Source organism: Pseudorca crassidens, chromosome 20 (assembly GCF_039906515.1).
Source record: "Pseudorca crassidens isolate mPseCra1 chromosome 20, mPseCra1.hap1, whole genome shotgun sequence".
In the NCBI taxonomy this organism is placed as follows: Eukaryota; Metazoa; Chordata; class Mammalia; order Artiodactyla; family Delphinidae; genus Pseudorca; species Pseudorca crassidens.
In genome coordinates this window covers 37,255,821-37,277,061 of record NC_090315.1, presented here as the reverse complement: position 1 = coordinate 37,277,061, position 21,241 = coordinate 37,255,821, and the positions used below count along the sequence as shown (strand labels likewise).

At 36.4% G+C, this 21,241-nt stretch overlaps 1 long non-coding RNA gene across 1 annotated transcript in view; it reads right to left on the bottom strand.

Moving 5' to 3' along the window:
* Positions 1 to 21,241, bottom strand: part of LOC137214554 (uncharacterized) — a 381,031-nt gene that overhangs the window by 155,553 nt on the left and 204,237 nt on the right. The window lies entirely within an intron of this gene.

Sequence of the window (21,241 nt, the reverse complement as noted above, 5' to 3'; positions counted from 1 at the left end):
CATTCATGGGTCAGATGGTCATAGATTCAAATGTGAGTCTATCACATACTAGACTCACATACTGTAATACATACAGTATGTAATCACATACTGTAATCTTGGACAAATTACCAAACCTCCCTTTTTCCTCCGAGTAAAGGGACTATTAATACCTATACCACTGTACTGAGCTAGCACACTGCATGACACATAGTAGGTGCTTCAGAACTTTTTCTATCACCTCACATTGGTTATCATCAAAAAATCTACAAACAATAAATGCTGGAGAGGGTGTGGAGAAAAAGGAACCCTCCTACACTGTTGGTGGGAATGTAAACTGGTATGGCCACTATGGAGAACAGTATGGAGTTCCCTTAAAAAACTAAAAATAGAGCTACCATAAGATCTAGCAATCCCACTCCTGGGCATATATCCAGAGAACACCATAATTCGAAAAGATACATGCACCCCTATGTTCTTTGCAGCATCATTTACAATAACTAGGACATGGAAGCAACATAAATGTCTATTAACAGAGGAATGGATAAAGCAGATGTGGTACATATATACAATGGAATATTACTCAGCCATAAAAAAGAATGAAATGATGTCATTTGCAAGCATCATGGATGGACCTAGAGATTGTCATACTGAGTGAAGTAAGTCAGACACATAAAGACAAGTATATGATATTACTTGTATGTGGAATCTAAAAAAAAGGGTACAAATGAACTTATCTACAAAACAAAATAGAGTTACAGATGTAGAAAACAAACTTATGGTTACCAGGGGTTAAGGGGGAAGGGATAAATTGGAAAACTGGGATTTACATATACATACTACTATATATAAAATAGATAACTAATAAGGACCTACTGTATAGCTCAGGGAACTCTACTCAATACTCTGTAATGGCTTATATGGGAAAAGAATCTAAAAGAGAGTGGATATATGTATAACGGATTCACTTTGCTATACACCTGAAACTAAAACAACATTGTAAATCAACTGTACTCCAATAAAATTTTTCTAAAAAAGAACTTTTTCTTCTCATTCTAAACCTGCTATTTTTCATTGCATCTGAGTGGCAGGCATGGTTTGATCAGGAGTCACTATAAAGATCTGTTTGAATTGCGAATAATAAAGGCTGACCAAGGAAAATGATCAAGTATGCAGTGATCACCCTTATCTTTTACCACCTGGAGCAATGTGTGTTTAATATGGCCAGTGTCTGACAAAATATTTTGATCAAAGTCTGAGTCAGAAAGATTAGTACCAGCTTGAGAAATGAGCAGTGAACTTACAGGACCGGATGGAGATGGAGCTTCCTATGGTAGCAATCAAACATTATCCTTATAGTTCTGTAGCTGGACATACCTCACTTTTGACCGATGGTGTTGTGAGGGATCTTTCACTTTAAAAAATTTATTTACTTACAACTATAGGATGTAATTTAGGACATTCAGCTTTCTAGTCACCAACCTACATGGGAAAGTAGTTAATTTGCAAGGCAGGAGAGTTGTCATCTCTGTAATCTTGGAAAGAACACAGAATTTACAGCAAGACACTGTGGTTCCAATCCCAGTTTTGAGTCCTTCATTATGTGTCTCACCTCTACCTGCCCCCACCCCACTGTAAAATGAAAGACTTGGAGTCCCTATCTATCTCTGAGGTCTCTATAATCTGTCGAATTCTAACGTTCCACATCTATAAGAATTTTTTAAGTTACCCAGGTAACATGCAAAAATAATTTAGGATGCTCAACCCTGTGGTGATATTAAGATGCCTAGAAATTCCTTCTTTAGGCAGTGACATCTATCAAGAAGGATGACAGCTCTGAAGAGCAGTTAAAGCAAGAGAGAATTTATCAACCTTCCTATTAACTGCAAATTTATAGGATGTTTGAAAGTTGCAAGAGAACTCTTAGGGCCATGTTAACGAGGTGGCCTTTAACTTGAAAGAGATCTGTAGCTGAACTGTGTCTTTGAGACCTGGTATTTTAATGAGGTTTCATCCAATTTGAACAGAGGCAAGGAAGGCCAGCAAAAATGCCATGTCTGCTAGACACTTGATGATTTTTGTCCTAGGGAGGAAAGGTTGGGCTATGTCAGAGCCCACACACTTTTAGCCATTTATCTGTCCCTTCCACTACCCCACGGCTTTCATGCTTCCCAGGTTGCCTACTTCAGGTTCTCCAAAGTGCACCAGTATCTAAGGATAAAGAGGTAATGGACATATCCAAACTTATGACACTACGTTACCAATTCATTTACTTTCCTGACATTTCAAAGTGATCTTCTACCTTTGTGACCTTTAGAATAGATTATTTATGTAGGTATTTCAGAAAATGTACCGTGCATTAAAATTACTGAAGTGTCTTGTGGGCTGGTGGGGGCACAGGGAAGCCTCAAGTGTAAGGAAAATAGTGTTCCTCTTTTTGTTGCTTTTGAAATGGCTTAAATCATTCACAGAATAAAGGTTACACTAATAAATGTCTCATTTGCTTTAAATGCTCTGAAATGTGAACACTTCTGTGGAACATATAAAATCATATATGGTAAATGGGCTGTGGTGAGATACAGTGAACTGTAGTCATTTCTTTTTGAGTTGCTCTTTAATCCTCCTTCCCCTTGACCAAGTTTCAAATTGGTGTAGAGTAGGAGTGAGGCAGGTATTGGTATCTTTGAGGTTGGAAGTAGTATGGAAATGTGGAGATAGATCTGGTTTTCCTTACCAGCATGGCACAAAGGGATGCTGTGAAGTGCACGTGCTGTGTTCTCCAACTTATTCTTCCGTCATTTTCCTCCATGCTCATTACCAGTAAGGAATACCAAACTATCTACAGTCCCCCAAACATGGCATGCCTTTGTGCATGTTTTGTCTAAAATATTCGTTTCTTTGTCTACCTTGCCATCTTCCATTTACCCTTCAAAACCCAACTACTCTAAGAAGCCCAACTGCTACATAGCCAATCAACGTTTTCCCTATATTAACTCTGCATCGGGGGTGTATTTTCACACTGTACACGGTAACGCTTAAACACATGGATTCAGAGGTCAGACTGTCAGATTACAAACCTTGGCTTCACTGTATGTTTGTTGTGGAATCGTGGGTGAGTTTCTTAACCTATCTGTGCCTTTATTCATATGAAAGAAGATGAAAATAAAAATGATCAATTCCACTTGGTTTGTGTAAAGATTCTAAAGATATATACATCAAAACATTTTAAAGCACTACTAGGTACAAAGTGTTCAATAAATGTTAGCTCTTTGTCATCCTATCGCCACATTACATATATCACACAGAAAAATTCAACACCATGTTGCTGATTCCTTGGCCCTGTCTGGCACCAGTTCTGTCTGACTCTCAGCCCTCATCCAACTCAAGGAATGATGACTTCAATTTCTTGCTTTTTTATGCAAAGGAGGAGTCAATCAGAGAATATCCCTGTTTTATAGTTTTCTCTAAACATTATAAAATGGAGTTTTAAGTCTTTGGAATGTTTTGATTATACCACAGTTATTCTAGAATCAAATGACTTACATCTTCCATGAAATTTGTCACCTCTCCAGTAAAAATAATAAAAACTAAAAAACATTAGTCTGTAATATTTTTCATGCATGCATCAATTCAACAAATTGTTCAAAGATCAGATACTGTGCTGAAACAGTGACTCACAACAGGTGCATATAGTAAGCCTAGGGCTGCGTGAGGCCCCCTTTGTTACTTAGCAGAAGTCCTGTTTTAGGAAACAAAACAATAATCCAGCAGAAAGGCAAGCTGAGCTACGAGATAGAAAACAGAAGAGCTTTGAATACATATCCAACTATGTCACTTCTCATTTCTAAGCTCTATTAAATAATAATAGTTATCACTCATAGTAAAACAAGTAGCAGCAGTACTTTGCTTATACTAATTTAAGTAGGTTCTGTAAGCTTACAATTAGAAGAATACTGTTCATACACCAGATGAGTTTCCCCATCTGAAAAAGGGTCATAATATTGCATTACGGTACTAATCAAAGGATTGGGTTCTTTTATTCTTCAAAGTACGTTCTAAGTGCATACCATGCTCCTGATGGCTCTTGAGGCACTGGGATACAGTAGTGAAGTACAAATAAGGTCTGTACCCTCATGGACCTTACATTCTAGATGTATGGGATGATGCATGGGCCTGGCACATGGTAGCAATACAATAAAGATGGATCCTTTCCCTTTTACTCCTTCTGGCATTATCTGGGTAACCCAGCGACTTTGTTAGGAATCCAAAGAAAATATAATCTGACATTTAGGAAAACAGGAACTTTCACAGCCATGAAGGTAGAGGATATTCTAGAACACAATATCTATCTTCAATTATTTGACAAAATTCCACAAAGCAAGCTATTAAAATGCCTTATACGGTAAAAAAAAAAAAAAAAATCAAGAACAATTAGATGCACTCATTGTAATTTAATATAAGAAATTCTTTTAATCAAGATCATGTCTTCCATGGGGTCAGGGGCCATGTCTGTTTTTTTCCCCATATACACTAAGCCTAGGACAGCAGGGACACATGTTAAGTTTCAATAGATTTCTGTTGATGAAAATAATGCAGAATTGGCTGACTGAGTAAATGAATGATACAAGATAAGCTGTCTCATACGGTTTGTCTTTCCATTCACTTGAGCTTTTCAAAGAATCTGTGCAACCTCCCCACTAAAAGTCCTTGGCAAATAGAACATAGAATCTGATTAGGCTAAGTGACAGGTAGGGTCCTGTTTGCCATTCAATGCTCAGATCCTTTTTCTATGATTCTATACTTCATCATGGGTTAGATTTTTTTTTCAACTTGTAACAAGGAGCTCCTCTTCATTTACATCAACATTACTGTGTTCTGCTCTATTAGTCTCTTAATCTCTTTGCTAATTCCCATATGTCGCTGCATCATTTAATTAAGGGCTACACTGCCATGTGGCTGAAGCTCAATGTCCTTTCCTGCCGGGAGCATACTCAGGCTTGTGGGAATGTAGAGGTTCTGACTCTGTCTGAATTTTAGAAAACCTGGACTACTTTACATTTCTGAAATAATTTTTTTCTGAGAGAAATTCATGCCTGTATCCAACAGAATCAAATTCCTGGAACTGTAGATATTCGCTCTTTCCTTTTTTTCAAATGGGGAAAGTAGGGTAAACTATTCTTCCAAAATATTGATATTATGCTTTATAAAGTACCTCATGGATTGGTAGGAAGAGACATTAACCCAATAAGTGGCTTAGTCCTTACTAATTGCATGACTTTAGGAATGGCCATAGCTTCTCAGAACTTAAGAATTCTTGCCATTGAAATGAGTTTTGCTTTACCATTTAAAAGATACTTTGCTAGCTCTTTTTGAAATTAAATCTACAATAATTCGCAAACCATCCTGTAACGTAGGTCTGAAGATGTATTTGCATTGTAATTTATAAAGATTTATTTTACAGATAGGAATTTAATATAATCTTTTAAACTGCATACTATAAAATGCTCTGTAAATTCTTAGAAAAAATTTAATTTCACTACAAAATCCATAAGAATTACCTAATCTACATTAATCCTACCCCAAAAAGATCTAATGAAAGGGCTCATGATTTTTCTACACACAGGTAAGAATTTTTTTCTTTTTTTTTTCTTTTTTATAGGGTGCTCTATAAAATCAGCCAGAAACAGCATCTATTGTGTTTCCACGACATTTCCACTATTGTTTTCAACATTGAAGAAAATGAAGACAATATATAAAGCCACCGAAAAAGACTATTTCAAGCCATATTAATAAGGGAGATGATTATTTTATGTATTGCTCAGGCTACACCTGGAATATTGTATGCCACTTGGGTTAATCCCAAATTTAGAAAGTGACTGTGTCTTGACCACCTTTAAATGTTTTTAAGGACGTGAAAATCATGCATAATAAAACATGTTTGCAATAACTGACATTTAACCTGACAAAGGAAAAACAAATCCTCAAAAGGATGTGACGGACTTCTAGTTTAAGCCCCAACGTGTAAAGAGCTTAAAAGTCATCATACCATCTTTACAACAAGAAAAAATTGTACAAACTGAAAATCATTGACCTTAGTTGAGGCCATTTGTGAATGGAATTTTCAAGACGGACCACTACTCTGAAGTCTGGAGAGATAGGCAAATCTAGAGAATCAATTCAAGATCTGCTTACATGGAGTTTAAGGTGGTGGATTTATAAATGGGTAATAACACTTAAATGGTAACTTTGATAAAGTGCTGGAGGCTGAAGGTAGACGAGTCTTAGGGAGGTCCCCACACTTCCATAGGCTTTACCCCCAGAAACCTCACTAGGTTCTCATGGTAAAGATCTGGGGGAAATCCCCACATTGGTCTGGAAGGAGGAGTTAAAGAATAATTATTATGAATATGCCCAGAGCCTCCTCTTTAGTTCTCCACGGGTAAAGAATCTATCAGGACCATGTTGTAAAGCCATGGGGAAAGGTCATGAGTAAATCTTCAATGCATATTGCTAAGTGAAATAGTCTACTCTGAAAAAAGCTACATATTGTATGATTTCAATTATGACATTCTGAAAAAGACAAAACTACACAGATCACAAAGAGATTAGTGATTGCAAGGGATACAGTGGATGGGGGGAGAGGAAGGCTGAACAGATTAACCACTAGGGATTTTGAGGGTGGTAAAAGTCTTTGTATGCCACTGCAACCATGAATGTGAGTCATCTAGCATTTGCCAAAACCCATAGATCTTTACAAAACGAACAGTTAACCTTATTATATGCAGATTTTCAAAAAATCAATTGAGAGGCTGGGGAATTCCAGGATGGAATATACAATGTGACAAAAAATTCATTATAGATATATGAAACAACTTCACTGAAAAGGATGGATGGTAGAATAAGTTACTGACACAAGTAACTTTGGAAATGAATGCAGTCTATAAGACTAAAGGCAAAAGAAACTGTAAATACCGTATTCTAGTTGATTGTTTCCCATAGACATATGGGTTAAAAATTCTAAAACCACTGTGCACAGTACTGGAATTAACCAATTAAGCAAACAGATGAAAAACAGTGGGAGCCAATTTTCTCACTGTTGGAGAGGAATATTACAAATAGTAAAGAAAAGATGACAAGAATGATCCATGTAGTAATGAATTAGAGTTGGAGATACCAGAATGAACTCATGCTTAGCTGATTATAGGTAAAGAAATATTTACAGATATGTGTATGTACATGGATAAATATACACACATATAACTCTTTGCTTTGTCAGCTGAGAGGTCCTAGAAGTAACAGCACCCCAATAGCAATGAGCTCACCTAATACTCAGAACATGGTTTCTAATACCATTCTCCAATACAAAGAATGAGAGTTCCTTGGATAATTCCTTGGAGGCTGATTCTAAGATTGGGGCAGGAAATATATAAGAGAAGCTTGGAGAATCTTATAGTGTCAAAAAGTAAGAAAGTAATACATACACATGCATACAAAATAATTGAGGTATGTCAAAGGAACATAGGAACAAGCTGAAAGAACTCCCAATGACCAAAGCTGGAACGATTTGAGCAACACAATAACGTAGTAATGGGCTATAACCCAAAGTATAAGTATGAGACCATACTGATATAAATAACTGAATAAATAATAGAGAGATAGACAAATCTCCCATTTACACAAAATTCCAATCTGTGTAGACTTTTCACCTTTAAGTCACTTATTAAGTGCTGACTGCACATAACACCCGCCTTCCAAAAATTACAGTGTGAAAAGGGAGAAAAAAAGAGTAACTTTTCAGTGGAGGAACCTGCCAAACACTAACAGACAGGTGATCAATGTTAAAATCAACCAAAATAAGTCACATTGAAAGTATGTACCTGTATTAATCAGGGTTCTCCAGAGAAACAGAACCAGTAGAAGTTGAGAGAGAGAGAGAGAGAGAGAGAGAGATAGATATAATTATAGAAATTGGCTCATGCAATTACAGAGGCCAGGATGTCCTACAATATGCCATCTGCAAGCTGGAGAACCAGAAAAGCCAGTGGTATAATTTAGTCTGAGTTTGAAGACCTGAGAAGGAGGGGAACTGATAGTATAAGTCCCAGTCCATGTTGAAGGCCCAAGAACCAGGAGTGCTGATGTGCAAGGGCAGGAGAAAATGGATGTCCCATCAAACTCATTCTTCCTTGGCCTTTTGGTTCTACTCAGGCCCTCAATGGATTGGATGCTTACCTGCATTGGTGAGGGTGACATCCTTTACTCAATTTACTGATTCACTTGCTACTCTTCTGGAAATACCCTCACAGATACACCCAGAAATTTAATGTTCTAACAGCGATCTAGGCATCCTCTGGACCAGTCAAGTTGACATATAAAATTAAACAGCACAGTACTCTTGATATGATGTAATGAGAATGAGATTTTACCTCTCTGGTCTTCCTTCAAAATCCATAACCTCAGTCTAATTATGAAAAAAATATCATCAAATCCCCATTAACGGATATTCGACAAAATGCCTGACCAGCAATCCCCAAAACTATCAAGGTCATCATAACACAGAATGTCTGAGAAACTACCACATCAAAGAGAAGCCTAAGAAAATATGACAAGTAAATGTAATTTGGTATCCTGAATGTTAGCTCAGAACAGAAAAGGGACTTTTGAAAAAAGTGAGGAAAGCTGAATAATATATGGACTTATGTCAATAATAATGTATCAAGTTTGGTTCATTAATTGTGACAAATGTACTATACTAATGTAAGATGGAGACACTGAATTTGAATAATTACAGAACTGAACTTGAAGTGTATGGGAAGTCTCTGTACTATCTTTACAGTAATTCTGTAAACCTAAAACTGTTCTAAATTTAAAAGTTTGTTTAGAAATAAAAGAATATGGCAGCCATCTTAATATATTGGAGAGATCTCAGATGAAAACACTTGGCTTCATCACTGCAGTCTCCCACAATGGATTTAACTTAGCATGTGATCACAGTCCAGATGTTGACTCAAAGCAAAGAAGAATCAAAACAACAGAAACAGTAACATCACACATAAACACACGCACGTGCGCACACACACACACCGCTAACCCTATTTAGAAAAGTTTGAACTAAGTGGTAGTGAGATAGTCAAAGAATTCAAAGAAAGACTGGATGATTAACTAACAGTGATTTTGTAGTATAATTCTAGCAACCTACAGATGTTATACTGTTGTCTACAATGGCCTCTGGGCTGGCCACTTGTTTCTGTAAATAAAGTTTTATGGGAACACATTTTAAATGTATCTTCTATGACTGTTTTCATACTACAATGGCCGAGTTGAGTAGTGGTGACAGAGTTTGGCCTGCAAAATATTTATAATATGGACTTTTACAGAAAAAGTTTGCCAATCCACGCTTTCGACAACATCATCAATCTTTTGAGACCTTAAACACCATCATTCCACATTCCCACCTTCTTCACAAGATCCCAGCTTGTATGCTTATCCACTATCAGTGTTCATCCACATCCACTCTATTTCAGATGCTGCTTAATAAGCTGTTCTCTGTAGTATGTCCTATCAGCTTAACCAAAGAGAAAGCAAACATTGCTTCCAAATAAACAATGATGATCCCACAAAAGCATAACATCAAATGTCTCCCTGATTTGGTCTCTAAGGACAGGTGTGAAAGTGAATAAGCAGATAAGCAGTGAAGCATATGAGATTACCATATGCAACATTACCTGCAGCACATTGTTTTTAATCCATTTCTGTACCTCTGACCCCAGACCTCATCTCCTACCAATGGTAGAAAGGCAACATTAATGCTACAAGACACGTGGCTTCACAAACACAGAAAATGCAGCTGTTCATTACTTGCTTCCAGCTTTTCTAACAGAAATTTGCCTCTTTCTTCATTCTCTACTCTCTTCCTTCTTCCTTCCCATCTCTCTTCTTTATTCCTTCTTTTCATTTTCCTTGTAATAATTTCATTCATTTTTTTGAAAATGTATTGCATATAAAAGTGATATCCAGAAGTCAACAAGATAGAATTTCTTCCTTAAGGAGCTCATTTTCCTTTGGAATAGTCTGAGAGTTACTCCAAAAAAACGTATTATGTCATATTAAGTAGTATAATAGAAGTATAAATAAGGAGCTAGTATGAGAGATTCTTAGAGAAACTGATGCTTGAGTAAGATGTACTTTTTTTTAATTGCTTCCTCCTACCAGGACCAGATATTTGGCCTTACAGATTTAACACAAACACATCACGACTATTTTCCACATATAAGAAGAGTATAGTAGAAACAGTAATAGTTAAGTATGATTATTCCTTATGTTTGTATAGTACATAGAAGCTCACAGTCACTTTTATATTCGTTATATCCAAAGACAGCCTTCTGGGATATAAAGGATCTAACAACCACGAGTCAAGTATATTGTATACATGCAATCCTGCTGCCATTTTATTCCCAAATCTCTATTCTAAGATGCTGTTTCCCACCGACTCCATTCTCCCCTAACATTTCTTCTCAGCATGAGGCTCTTTACAAACTCCACAAGATCTGACATGCAAGTTTAAATAAAAATGTGCAGGGCTTCCCTGGTGGCGCAGTGGTTAACAATCCACCTACCAACGCAGGGGTCCCGGGTTTGAGCCCTGGTCCCGGAAAATCCCACATGCCGCGAAGCAACGAAGCCTGTGCACCACAACTACTGAGCCTGCACTCTAGAGACTGCAAGCCACAACTACTGAGCCCACGTGCCACAACTACTGAGCCCACATGCCACAGCTACTGAAGCTGGCGCGCCTAGAGCCCGTGCTCCACAACAAGAGAAGCCACTGCAATGAGAAGCCCGCACACTGCAACGAAGAGTAGCCCCCGCTCACCGCAACTAGAGAAAAACCGCATGCAGCAACAAAGGCCCAACACAGCCAAAAATAAATAAATAAATTTATTTAAAAAATATGCAATCCTTTCCGTAAATTACAACACTTTAAAAATATAGCTGTTATGCAATGGCATGGCCACTTGGGAAGTGTAATCAAGTGAGAAGAAGTAAAAAGTATTAGGTAATTTTTATTATTCCTCCTTCCCAAGGGTCTCAAATCCAGAGCAAACCATCCTCTCTAAAATACTAGAATTGTATTTCCAAGAAAAATAATGTGAAAATATGAATATTTTTTGGTAATAAACTTTGCTCCTGTATCTGCAATTTAGGATAATTCTGGCCAGTTCACAGTCATTCTTGGATCCTCTACGCTCTTCAAAGTTATAAATATCAAGAGTCTTAAGTGCCCCATGAAGATCAACATTGGTTAAAAATTTCTTTCCTGAAGATATCTTTATTCTTCCATTCTGGTTTCACTGTGATCTCTAAATATTAAATTTTAAGTGCATTGAATTTTGGGATAAAGTGTTAAGGGAACCATTTATTTTCTTTACCTATAGACAAGGGTGAGAAAGTGTCTTTTAACTTTCTCACCATAACAGCTTTTATAAATAAATAAATTCTTCATTTAGCCAGGGAAATATTAACACTACTATGTTTCACATCTAAACCATGCATGGAACATGATCAATGAGACCCATTTTTCCAGCATATTAAGACAAGAAGAATATCCTTCATAAAAGAAAACTGCTTTGGCTACGTTAAAATCTCCCAAGTTCTCTCATGTTCTTTCTCCTCTGCTTTTCAAAGTTACAAAGGGCAAGACTCCGAAGTGCCTCATGAAAAGGAACATTTCTGTTACTTTTGTTAAAAATTCTCTCACTGGATAACTTCTTGCTTAAAAGTATGTTAATTTCCTCTGCCCACAACTGAGCATCAGGGAGAAGGCAAAAAGAGCCCAAGGATTTCTAAAATCCATGTTGCAGTGGGCAGACACTGAAGTTGATTATCCTTTCTACATTAGAAAATCAGTTTTCCACCCACACTGTTGTTGGTTTTAACTCTCACACTACTATCACATTCACAACACTCCTGACCCAAGTTGTGTGAGGGTTTTCTCTTACCAAGAAATTATCTTCAACCACAGATAATTACCAAGAAATTATCTTACAATTTAACTCAATTCTGACACTATCTACCCTGAGATAGTGTCAGATCCCACAGGCTAAGGGCTTGGACATGACTGCTTCCACCCCACTTCAGATCCCAATCACAAGTCCAGGTTGTCACCCGTCCCCCTCCTCGGGTTTAATTTGCTATAGTGGGTCACAGAACTCAGGGAGAATATTTCCTATGTTTACTGCTTTACTAAAGGCTATGAAAAGGATACAGATGAAGAGCCAGATGAAGAGGTCCATAGGGTGAAGTTTTGGAGAGTCTCAAGAGAGGTGCTTCTGTCCCCATAGAGTTGGGATGTGTCACCCTCCTAGTACATAGATGCCCTCACTGACCTGGAAGCTCTCTGAAATCCAAACTACTGGGATTTTTATGGAGGCTTGCTCACAAAGGCATGATCAAATACTAGCTTCATTTCCAGCTCCTCTCCCCTCTTTAGACAAGTGCAGGGCTGTAGGGCTGAAAGTTCCAAGCATCTAATCATGGCTTGGTCTAGGAGCCCACCCAGAGTTGCCTCATTACAACAAAAAACACTCCTATCACTCAGGAAATTACACGGATTTAGGAGCACTGTGTCAGGAACTGGAGTCAAAGGCTAAGTATCAGATAGAAAGCCCAGAAATAAACCCACACACCTATGGTCAATCAATCTACAACAAAGGAGGAAAGACTATACAATGGAGAAAAGACAGCTCTTCAATAAATGGTGCTGGAAAAACTGGACAGTTACATGTAAGAAATGAAATTAGAACATTCTTTAACACCATACACAAAAATAAATTCAAACTGGATTAAAGAACTAAATGTAGGAACAGATACTATAAAATGCTTAGAGGAAAGCATAGGCAGAACACTCTGACATAGATCGCAGCAGTATCTTTTTGGATCTGTCTCCTAGAGTAATGGAAATAAAAACAAAAATAAACAAATGGGACCTAATTAAACTCAAAAGCTTTTGCACAGCAAAGGAAACCATAAACAAAACAAAACTCCCACAGGATGGGAGAAAATATTTGCAAATGATGTGAACAACAAGGAATTAATCTCCAAAATTTACAAATAGCTCATGTGGCTCAATATCAAAACAACAACAACAACACAATCCAATCAAAAAATGGGCAGAAAACCTAGACATTTCTCCAGAGAAAACATACAGATGGCTAAGAGGCACACAAAAAGATGCTCAACATCACTAATTATTAGAGGAATGCAAATCAAAACTACAATGAGACATCACCTCACACAGGTCAGAATGGCCATCATCAAAAAGTCTACAAATAATAAATGCTGGAGAGGGTGTGGAGAAAAGGGAACCCTCCTACATTGTTGGTGGAAATGTAAATTGGTACAACCACTATGGAGAAGAGTATGTTTAGTTTCTTTAGGTTCCTTAATAACTAAAAGTAGAGCTATCATAGATCCAGCAACCCCACCCCTGGGCATATATACGAAGAAAAACATGATTCAAAAGGATACATGCACCGCAATGTTCACTGCAGTGTTGTTTACAATAGCCGAGACATGGAAGCAACCTAAATGTCCATTGACAGATGAATGAATAATGAAGATGCGGTACATATATAGAATGGAATATTACTCAGCCATTAAAAAAAGAATGAAATAATGCCATTTGCAGCAACATGGATGGACCTGAAGATTATCATACTAAGTGAAATAAGTCAAACAGAGGAAGACAAATATCATATGATATTGCTTATACGTGGAATCTAAAAAAAAAAAACTGATACAAATGACCTTATTTACAAAACAGAAACAGGCTCAGAGAACTAACTTATGGTTACCAGGGGAGAAGCGTGGTGGGGAGGGATAGATTGGGAGTTTGGGATTGACAGGTACACACTGCTATATTTAAAATAGGTAACTAACAAGGACCTACTGTATAGCACAGAGAATTCTGCTCAGTAATTTGTAATAACCTAAATGGGAGAAGAATTTGAAAAAGAATAGATACATGCATATGTATAACTGAATCACTTTGCTGTACACCTGAAATTAACACAACATTGTTAATCAACTATAATATAAACATTTTTTTATAAAAAGGAATTTACAAGGGTTTCAGAAGCTTGCGCCAGGAACCAGGGGCAGAGGCCAGTATGAGTATTTTCTATTATCTCACACTTTCCTAATGGGGTGTCTCTTGGATATTCATTTAGAACTGTGTCCCTGCTTTTGCCACAATTACGATAATATTGCCATTAGATTTCTTAGTTTATAAAATACTTTCAGCAAATTTAAAATGTTAGTTACTAGATATAGGCACACTAAAAGATGCTAAGAAATTTTAAGTGACTTAAAAAGAAGTAACAGATTAACACAAAAATTATTCCAGAGAATTTTAATGTGAGGGATCCTGAAAGAGCAAATCCTTAAGGGTCCTATACCATCATCATTCTCTAAGGAAATAATACATTATTGTTGTTTGAAAGATTATCCTGAATTTGACTGAAGGGTTATAACTGTGATGTATTTTATTCTCTTTATGTTGTTTGTATGTGTTTACTAAAAAATACCTATTTTAATACCTATAAACTTAAAGTGATCTTAAAATATTAATGTTCAAAACATTGCATTGCAACTTTTAATTACCTTTTAGGTGCAATGTACTGTGTACTCAGTGACAGGTACTTTTAATGCACTATCCCATTTACTATTATTATTATAAAGATAAGTGACACATGTCATGTATTGAAGTTGAGGTTCACATTTACTAAATATTTTAAGTTACACAAATAATAAATAACATATCTGAAAATAAAATTCAAGTTTTCTGGTTTCAAGTCTAGTGATCTTTTTCTCTTTATCACATCTGCTTCTGTAAATGTTTTCTTTACCCCTTAGGAAAAAAAACATTCTATGTGAAATTCCACCTATTTATGGATTTCAGAAATTCCAAGAGAGCACAAACTAAAGTATATTATAATGATGCTGTGAACACCCTTATAAACTTATTTTTGTTAACTTTGAATTAGTTACTAGAATTAGAATGGATAAAAGGGTATGTGCATTTTAATCTACTCTTTGTTATGTATTGCTAATTAGTCCTCCAAGATTTAAACAAACTTTTAAAAAGAAAAATATTTCAAGTGCATCTTGCATCGTTGAGGTACTCATCGGTTTTTTTTTAACAACTTTATTGGAGTATAATTGCTTTACAATGGTGTGTTAGCTTCTTCTGTATAACAAAGTGAATCAGATATACGTATACATATATCCCCATATCCCCTCCCTCTTGCATCTCCCTCTTACCCTCCCTATCCCACCCCTCTAAGTGGTCATAAAGCACTGAACTGATCTCCCTGTGCTATGCAGCTGCTTCCCATTAGCTATTGTACATTTGGTAGTGTATATGTCAATGTCACCCTCTCATTTCATCCCAGTTTCCCCCTCCCTGTGTCAAGTCCATTCTCTACATCTGAGTCTTTATTCCTGTCCTGCCCCTAGGTTCATCAGAAACTTTTTTTTTTCAGAATATATATGTGTTAGCATACAGTATTTGTTTTTCTCTTTCTGACTTACTTCACTCTGTATGATAGACTCTAGGTCCATCCACCTCACTACAACTAACTCAGTTTCATTTATTTTTATGGCTGAGTAATATTCCATTATATGTATGTGCCACATCTTCTTTATCCATTCATCTGTCAATGGACACTTAGGTTGCTTCCATGTCCTGGCTATTGTAAATAGTGTTGCAATGAACATTGTGGTACATGACTCTTTTTTGAATTATGGTTTTCTCAGGGTATATGCCCAGTAGTGGAATTGCTGGGTCGTATGGTAGTTCTATTTTTAGTTTTTTTAAGGAACCTCCATACTGTTCTCCATAGTGGCTGTATCAATTTACATTCCCACCAACAGTGCAAGAGGGTTCCCTTTTCTCCACACCCTCTCCAGCATTTGCTTGTAGATTTTTTGATGATGGCCATTCTGACCTGTGTGAGGTGTTATTAAGGTACTCATCTTTGAAATATGTTCCTTTTGACAAATCATCCTACTAATTCCTAGGAACAGATTAAAGCTGATTTAAGATCCAAAGTAATTGTAATTAGGCCAGGGAATGAGCCATGACCCCAATTCCTTTTTTTAAATCATTCTAGCCAAGAATAAAAGATAACTCTACAATTGAAAATAACAACTCACAGATTCAAAGCTCACATCAAACCTTTGCTACATGTCAGATCCTGTGTACAAAATGATGTGCTTGACTTCAAGCCCACGTTACATCTGTGGGCTGGGTAGACGGATTGCAATTTTGGCTACAATTATTCTTTTACTTTGTACAGGACTCTTCAAAGTGTAACATTGTGACTCCCCCCATGAAGAGGTAGAGCTTATTTCTTACCACCTTGAATCTGCATTGTCCCTGTGTCTTGTTTTGACAAACAGAATGAGACAGAAATGACGTTGTGCCAGTTCTGAGCTGGTACACCAGCTCACTCTTGGAAACTAGCTTTGTCGCCATTAATTAATTGGCTAGCCTGCTGGATGATAAGAGACACATAGCCCAGTTGCCCCATCACCCCAACCAACAGCCAGCCAAAACAGAGCCACAGATGCATGAGTAAACCCAGCCAAGATCATACGACCATCTAGCTGAGTGCAGCTCAGATTGCTAAACCACAAAACCAAAAGCTAATATTTAGTGGCTGTTTTAAACAGTTAAGTTTGGGGGTTGATAGTTATACAAGAAAAGTTATCTGATACTTACAACATCTTTCCCACAAATTTTAATTAAGAAGAGACAGGAAAAGAACTCCTATATCCAAGAGAATAGGAATTTTTTTTTTTTTCTGTATAGGTATCTGATCCTTTGATCTGATCCTTGAAGGAGAATCTGAAATTAAAAACCTGATGTTTATAGAGTATTCCAAACAAGTGAAAGAACCATCCCACAGTTGTCAATGTTGGAGGCTATTTGTGGGCATTATTAAAAAGATGGAGCATTTTATACCAGAGGTTAAATCCCATTCACGGTATTAACTGTAGGAGCATGGTACGGTTCTGTTCCTTAGTTTTCACATCTTAACTGAGGATGATACGTAGCACTTGTATCGTAGAATTACTGTAAGAATTAAACAAATCAACAGACGCGAAATACCTAAACTAGCACCTAGTATGTAGTAACTATTAGCTATTAGCATCAGATACCAAGTTTAGAGTTTGTTATGTTTACCTATCTGATTCTGTATTATATACGTGCATATGCATCCATGTATGTGAGCTGAAGGTAGCCAAGCACAGAAGGTAGGAAAAGAAATACCTGGAAAGACAGAAGCATGAATACAGAATTGGCATATGTGGCTGTGCATCTGAATAGTGATTGGTAGTTTACAAAGAATTTTCACAGCGTCGTTTTATTCACAGCCAAAGAAACCAAATAATTCAGCAAATATTTATTAAGTAACTTCTATATTCCAGGCATTGCATTAAATAATGCTTAGGGAATGTAGGAGCAGCTATAAATAACATTAAATTTATGGACCCTGAAAATCTTATAACTCAGCAAGCTTCCCTCTTTACATTTCCCAACAGGAAGTTTAAATTTAAAAATTCTGCCCAATTCTACCAAGTGTACATCTCTGTGTATTAACATTGTCCCAGTATAAAATTGTTCTCCTACTATTACCCTTTTATTTTTCTAATACACTAAATTAGTGACTTTTTTTCAGCTTTTTCTTTTTCGAAGGAGGAGAAAACAGACACACAGTGAAAAAAATCCTTTACAAAATCAGTCACTCCTACATTCCTTTGCTTTAGAATGTGAGTCACAAAGCTCCGTTCAAAAACAACTTTTCATAATCACAAATCTATAGACTGAACTGACGGGAGACTCAAACAAATTGGCTTGCATTTATAAAGTTTGCCTCTGCACCTTTCTTGTGTCAGTTGCTCCCTACTGTGTCAATATATTGATATTTTAAAATCTGCTTTTTGATTTTTATTATGATTTAAGAAAGGGTTTCTCAACCTCAGCACTATCGACATTTTGGATATAGATGGTAAGGGGATTTTCCTATAGAACGTTTAGCAGTATCCCTGGCTTCTGGCATCCACTCCTTTCCAGTTGTGACAACCAAAAATATTTCCAGACATTGTCAAATGTCCCCTAGGTTTAGAACCACAGATTTAAGGAATGAACTATGTGGCAAAATGTTTTTGTTAAGAGTTTGCTTCATTCATTTGTTTATTGAAAATATTTTGGGCAATAGCATGGAATAAGCTAAGAGCCTAAATGACCTCACAGCTGACACAATGAGTAAACACATGAAATTATAAAGTATGTCATTGACTTTCAAACTGTAAAATATAGAACCAAACTGTCTCCAGAATGACCAAGTTTATAACCAAACAGTGGGAAGTATATTCCCTTTTAAAGAAACATATATGTCTCATTAATTATTATATCAACAGGAAAAAAAAATCCTATTTATTTAGCAAACAGTGGAAAGAACTATATATTTTTATTCAAGATTTTCTCCTTTTATTTACAAAATACCCATAATTCAATTCTGCTGAGTCACTACACTTCATGTGCAATTAACACCATTAAGTTAATATAACAGATATCTTTCAAACTGTCAAACATTACAATTAACTGAGTGTTTTAAAAATAAGATTAAATTGTGACTTATTTTGAATTATGGCTCAACAAGCTAATATTCTTTTTTCAAAGACTGAGTATTGACTGATCATGGTAAATAGTGATTACAAGATAGATTTTTTAAAAAAGACTATCCTCGGGGGGAAAATGTGATATTTTGTGTGCTATCTTTGAAGCAGTTCTCAGTCTTTTGCATGGAATGAAGTATATGTTTGCTACATCCAAAGTATAAACCTGTCTGTATTTAATAGAGGTTGAACAAAACGCCAATTTTCAAATCCCTATCAAGACTTACCAAGGGCTCTAAAATCTTTTAATATAATAATTTTTGATAAATTTGTAATAATTTGTCTTTACCCACAGGAAAGGAGACTTTAATTTTTAGATATTTCAAGCAGAAGACTCAAAATAGTAAAACTACTATTAAATATTCTAATATCTGAGTAGATCGGTGTTTACCTCATAAATGCAAAAATCCCTGAAATGCACTCATATAATGCATATCTATTTGCCTTGTAACCTTATGACTTATATTACAAATCTTACTATAAACAGATACTGAACTTGAATATATTAAAACTAGCATGAAAAAAGCTATTCTCTAATTTAGATATTGCTTGAGCTCTGATGACCATATATAACTCATTATTCTAAAATGGTGGAAGTGGAAATTATGTGGTACTCTTTAACCTTCACTAGGTTTCAAATCAAATTTAATCTCCAATTCCTGATGTACTGCTTACTATGGAAATCAACACAGGCAACTCGTCTAACCCCTACCTTCATCTAACTGCCTTGTCTATCAAGTGGGGATAATTAAAATAATCCATACCTATCACTTTGTTGCTGTTCTTTGTTTTAATTTGTTGTGTATTTTGCTTTTGCTTAGCTCTATCCTAGGAAAATGTTGAGCGAATATTAGCTCCACTAAGTTTTCACATGGGGAGAACCAAAATTTGACCTATGACCCAGATTGCTAACATTCTTGGTATATCCCTGGTATTTGTAGACAAAGGATCCAATCATTCTAATAAAAATAATATGTAAGAGATTTTTGAGCTTCTGACCTCCGCAACTGTAGGATAATAATGTCTTGTTATTTTAAGCCACTGAGTTTGTGATTTGTTATGTCAGCAACAGAAAACTAATACAGATTTCTGTTTATGCTTTTTCCCAAAGATACCTCTTTTGAATCCACCCTCCTTTTCTTCACATACTTCCCTTGTATCCTTACACTTTAAAGAAAGCAAGCCAAGTTTTTAACTTGACATCCAGCACAATCCAACTCTTGGTTTCAGCCAAACTTTCTCATCTGATCTCTCAGTGTTTCTAAATAACATTATAAACATTAGAGTTTCATCCGAACTACACTGATCTTTTACTCTCAAAATTAAATGCATACACAGGATTTTGTTATTATTGTAAAAGAGAAAAATACCTCAAACAAAACATTTTGAAAGGGCGTTTCTTGGTTTATGTAACCGAAAAATCCAGTAATAAAGCTTGCATTAATCAAAGCTATATCCAGATCCTTGAATAATATCTTCAGGTATCTGTCACAATCCTTTGTCTCTATGTGTTTCTGTTGACTTTCTTCTCACACTTTCTTTTCAAGATAGCACCAGGTTTGCATTCTACAGATACTGCAAACTAGTAGAAAGAGTACTTTCTGAAATGCCCCAACAAATGTATCAAATATGGCTGCGATTTAGACTCAATTTCCCAGAAAGCAAAGATCGAAGCAAGGATTAAAGTGCTAACACCATTTTTTTTTTAGAGGTTCAAGCTAAGGCAATGAAGGTAAGGGAAAAACACAAGTGAGATAAATAATGATGTGCTACATCACAATACAAGGCTTTAACACACTACTTATTCTTCAGAATGTGCTGCAGAGCGACAGCTGCAGTAGTCCCAGTTGGCATATTCACTGGGCACATGAGACTTCCCAACGACTGAACGGAGAACCCTTACCTGTGACTCATAACAAGAAAAAGAAAGTGGAATCTGCCTATCTCCCATTTTCTATTATTTGATGTTGCTCTCACAAAGTCAGATCCTCTATCTCACACTATGGTATTTACCCAAATCTCACAGTGGAGTGACAACCTGCACAATAAGTGTTTTTAATCTAAAAAGAGATAAAAGAGAAGAATGTGGTTAAGGGAATCTGGGGAACACACTGTTTATATATCCAAACAGGCTCTTAATGGTCCAACTTGGGTTATGTGCCTATTTCTGAACCAGTTGCTCTAGCTGAGGGCTATGGAGTTTTGACTGGGAAGCCTTTGGTCACATGTCTATCCCTGAAGCCAGAGATGGGTGGGTATCTGCTCACATGTAAAAAATGTGGATTTATAAGATCAAGTGTGCTATTATTGCAAAAAGGGGTAAAGGATGCCGGACAGGCTAAAGCAACAAATATCAACCTCTCAAATCTCTAAGTCAACAATAACACCTAAAACTATCCTTCAAGATTCACTATCAACGCTTCTAAGAGATCTCTGGAAATGTCTCATGACGACTCAGTACGTACAGTGTTATATCGCTCACATCAACTCGTCACTCACTGTTTATCCTATAATATTT